Consider the following 5180-nt stretch of genomic DNA (forward strand, 5'->3'; position numbering starts at 1 on the left):
CGAGCAAGGGAACCTTTACCTCCCCCCCCCCTTAATGTATTTATACCCCGGTTATGTCGTACTCAGTGCTCCCTCTAAGCTGCGGAGTCCTGTGAGCTGAAATTCCACTCGGCCAGCTGCTGCAATTCAAGTGGTGAGCTGGTGGTTTGGCCGCTGCATCGATTAAGTCTGCTCTGGAGCCCTCCCTTCCTGAGCGGAGACAAAAAAAAAATCTGTGAGCCGGAGGCTAAAGAACTGTGAGCTGGCTCACACTGACTTGGCTTAGAGGGAACACTGTGAGCTGCTGGCATTCAAGTTGTGCAGCAAGCGTTTTGGCTGCTGCAATAAAGTAGTCTGATCTGGAGTCATCCTTTCCTGAGCGGAGACAAAAAAAAATCTGTGAGCCGGAGGCTAAAGAACTGTGAGCTGGCTCACACTGACGTGGCTTAGAGGGAACACTGTGAGCTGCTGGCATTCAAGTTCAATCACTCTACCTTTATTGGCGAGTTGTCAGCAAGGAATTTCGCTGCTGCATCAATTAGTTTGCTCTGGAGATCTCCCTTCCTGAGAGGAGACAAAAAGGTGTGAGCCGGAGGCTAAAGAACTGTGAGCTGGCTCACACTGACTCGGCTTAGAGGGAACACTGTTTGTGAGCTGCTGGCATTCAAGTTGTGCAGCAAGCGATTTGGCTGCTGCAATAAATTAGTCTGCTCTGGAGTCATCCCTTCCTGAGCGGAGACAAAAAAATCTGTGAGCCGGAGGCTAAAGAACTGTGAGCTGGCTCACACTGACGTGGCTTAGAGGGAACACTGTGAGTTGCTGGCATTCAAGTTGTGCAGCATGCGATTTGGCTGCTGCATACAGTAGTCTGCTCTGGAGCCCTCCTTCCTGAGCTAAGAAAAAAAGGTGTGAGCTAAGACTAAAAAACTGTGAGCTAGCTCACACTAACTCAGCTTAGAGGGAACACTGCTCTGGAGCCCTCCTTCCTGAGCTAAGGCAAAAATGTGTGAGCTGGAGGCTAAAAAACTGTCAGCTAGCTCACACTAAGTCAGCTTAGAGGGAACACTGCCTGTGAGGTAGGTGGGGCTAAGAGAGTTCTTTCAAGAACTGCCCTTAGAATCACAGAATGTTAGAGTTGTAAGGGATCTCTCAGGTCATCTAGTCCAACCCCCTGCACTCTGCAGGAGCACAGCCAAAATATACCCCTAGAACATACCCGAAAGATGGTCATCCAGCCTCCTCTTGAAAACGTCCAGTGAAGGAGCACCCACCACCCCCAAAGGCATTCTGTTCCACTGCTCAACCTTGAGAGAACAGCTCTAAAAGAACTTGTGGCTGACCCAAGATCACACCAACTGCTGCATGTGGAGGAGTGGGGAACCAAACCCGGTTCTCCCAGGTTAGAGTCCGCACTCCTAACCACCACACCAAACTGGCCAGGACGTGGTCGAAGAGAACCATCTAGAGGTGGCAGAACCGTCTAGAAGCAGGCGGGGGTGTTAAAAGAAGGGAGACTCTCTCCCTTCCAGTAAATGCCAAGCCGTGCTCTGGGAAGCAGGGGACAGTTGGTGCCAATATCTGCACGTTGGTTTTTTTGGCAGTCACGGAGGAGCGAGCTGGGAAGGGGCAACAGGGTGGAAGCGCAAAGCAGAAGGAGTGGGAAGATAAGGCGCGAGAGTCGGGTGGCTGGTGGATGTTCTGATCGCAAGCCAGTGGTCGGAGCACCTCTGAAAAATGGTAGGCGGCCAATTTATATCTACTCAGGAAGGGCTGAGTCATTATCTCGTAGGAGTTCCCCAGGCTGTGAAACATGCTAATGGAGGAGCGTTCCTGAGGAGGTTCTTTTGTATATGGATACATCTGACAGTAGCACTACAGCTAAGATTAGAATTTCAACAGCCAAGCCACATACAAAAGAACCTCCTCAGGAAACAATCTATATACAAAAGAACCTCCTCAGGAAAGCTCCTCCATTAGCATGTTTCACAGCCGGGGGAATTCCTATGAGATAATGACTTAGCCCTACCCCACCTTCCTGAGTAGATATAAATTACCTGCCTACCATTTTTCTTCTTCTCACCTTGACACAGAGAGTCCTCCCTCTTTCTGTGTTATGCCTCTGAGGGTGCCAGTCACAGCTGCTGGCGAAAAGTCCGGTCCTACAATGCCAAGACCATGGCCACACAACCCGGAAAATCTATGACAGCTAATGAACTCCGGCTGGGAAAGGCTTCGACAACAAAGAGTACTACTGTTTAGAATACTGTAGGTCAGTGGTGGCGAACCTATGGCATGGGGGCCAGAGGTGGCACTCAGAGCCCTCTCTGTGGGCACGCGTGCCATCGCCCCAGCCAGGCCCAGACCGTCATTAAAGTGTCAAATTCTCTGCCAAATAATTTTAAGTCAATGAAAGCATTTGGGATTGCTTTCCTTACTTTGTTTGGATCATCTTTTTATTTATTTATTAATTTTATTATTTTTCAAGTTCAAACAAACACAAAATATAAACATAACATCAAAAAATTTACAAACGGACTCGTCTTAACATTTCAGGAAAACACAGTAGTAAAATAGTAGTTAGAACAATCTAATAAAATCGCTATGCATAAAACCTTTTAACCCCTTACCCAAAAGTAATGATGTCCCAGTAAATTTTTTTTTTGGTGGGCAATAATTGAGGAGAATTTCCAATAACATATTCCGTGAAAGGGAGCCATTTAATCAAAGCATTCGATGTTGCGTTAGTACCTTCAGAAGACCGGATAGAATCTGCAATCTTATCCATTGCTAGCAATTCCCAAATCTTAGTGAACCACCTTGTAATCGATATAGGAGATGGGTCTTTCCAGCTCACAGCTATAATCATCTTAGCTGCTAAAAGCAGCATCGAAATCAGTTCTCTATATATTTGGGGAATTTTTGTTTGGATCATCCTAAGTTAATGTATGAGTTGTTTTTTCTAAAGTAAAACCTCAGTATTCAGGTTAAATGGCCGTGTTGGCACTTTACGATAAATAAGTGGGTTTTGGGTCGCCGTTTGGGCACTCGGTCTCTAAAAGGTTCGCCATCACTGCTGTAGGTCTTCCTCAGGGATGAGCTCTCTCGCATTTACAGCTCAGCTTCTGCACAAGAAGCAAGCCAGTCCATTAACGTTTCGTTGATCAGGTACAAAGCCCTTCTGCTCCAATACTCGCCGGCAAAACACTCTCTAAGCGTGCTGGCCGCGTAGCGGAAGGCTTTGTGCCTGAGTTGTAAATAAAGGGGAATCATTTCTGCGGAAGGTCTATGATGAAGAACGTCTGAGAAAGATGAACTGAGAAGCGGGCCCACGTTTAGATGCCCGTCAACGTAACTACAACTCGATACAGAGGGTGTTCTACAATATCACAAGGATGGGACTTCTCTAAATTTTGTGATACAGGATCACATTATGAGAGGAGATTGGATTTCTACCCCGCCCTTCACTACCCAATGGAGTCTCAGAGCAACTTACAATCTCCTTTTCCTTCCCCTCCCCACAACAGACACCCTGTGAGGTAGGTGGGCCTGGGAGAGCTCTGAGAGAGCTTGTGACTGACCTAGGCTCACCCCAGCAGCTGCATGTGGACCTGGTTCTCCCAGATCAGAGTCCACACACTTAACCACCACACCAGACTGGCTCCTCTGTGCTCCTGGTTTGTCTTTCTGCTCTTAATTAGCATGCATAAGACAACTTCAAGGGGGAGAGACCATGCATGAAGTTGGGTTTCCACCACTGGCTTCCTAGCTTCAGAGGGTAGCCGTGCTTGTCTGCAGTAGAAGAGCTGTATTCAAGTCCTGTGGCACCTCAGAGAGACCGAGAAGATTTTCTATAAGCTTTTGAGAGTCACAGTTCTGCCGAAGGGAGTTTTGACTCTCGAAAGCGGATACCTCAAAAATCTCATTGTTCTCTGAGGTGCCACTGGATTCTAACCTGGCTTGACTTCCGAGTGGCCTTCATCGATTGGCAGACACCTCGTAACCAGTGTTCCCTCTAAGCTGAGTTAGTGTGAGCTAGCTCACAGTTTTTTAGCCTCTGGCTCACACATTTCTGTCGTAGCGCAAGAAAGATGGCTCCAGAGCAAACTAATTTATGCAGCAGCCAAATCGCTCGCTCACAGCTTTAATGCCAGCAGCTCACAAAGCAGAATTTTTGCTCACAAGACTCCGCAGCTTACAGGGAACATTGCTCGTAACGTGCTTAGGTTTGTTCGCTCAGGTGGGCGGTGGAATGGGCAGGCGTGTGGAGCAGGAGCGCTCGGTGGGCATACTGTTTTGGAAGGCGGAAGGCGGCGTTTGCTTCCGGGAGCTCGGAATGAGAACAGGGGGAGAAGGCGCCGGATATGCGAATGAAGCCGCCTAAAGGCGGAGTCAAGCTGACCGTCCATCTGGTTCAGTGTTGCCGTCGTTCAGACAGAGAAGGGTCTTTCCTACACTGGCTGCCTGAGAACTTACGACCGGGAATGGAACCTTGGTCTTCCACGTGTGTGGTCTACTGTCAAGTCACGGGTGATGGGAGCCGTAAGAATTTTCTCTGAGGTCCGACAAGGAGTCCAGCAGCACCTTAAAGGCTAGCACTGGGAGGGTAGGGGCCTTCTGTGAGTCACTGCTCACGTCTTCAGCGAGAATGGGAGTCCATCTGTCCTTACAGCACAAGGTTTGGAAAAAGTGCAGAAAAGGACAACTCGAATGATATAAGGGTTGGAACACTTTCCCCATGAAGAAAGGTCAAAGCGCTTGGGGCTCTTTCGCTTGGAGAAACGACGGCTGAGGGGTGACATGATCGAGGTTTATAAGATTATGCGTGGGAAAGAGCAGGTAGAGAAAGAGGTACTTTTCTCCCTTTGTCACAATACAAGAACTCGTGGGCACTCCATGAAATCGCTGAGCAGTCGGGTTAGAACAGATAAAAGGAAGGACTTCTTCACCCAAAGAGTGATGAACACATGGAATTCACTGCCACAGGAGGTGGTGGCGGCTACAAGCATGGACGGCTTCAAAAGGGAATTAGATAAGCATATGGAGCAGAGGTCCATCAGTGGCTATGAGCCACAAGGTATAGATAGGGACTCTGGGGCAAGTGATGCTCTGTATTCTTGGTGCTGGGGGGGGGGCAGCAGTGGGAGGGCTTCTAATATCCTGGCCCCACTGGTGGACCTCCTGATGGCACTTGGGTTCTGGCC

Source organism: Gekko japonicus, unplaced genomic scaffold (assembly GCF_001447785.1).
Source record: "Gekko japonicus isolate JY-2015 unplaced genomic scaffold, Gekko_japonicus_V1.1 scaffold4079, whole genome shotgun sequence".
Lineage (NCBI taxonomy): Eukaryota > Metazoa > Chordata > Lepidosauria > Squamata > Gekkonidae > Gekko > Gekko japonicus.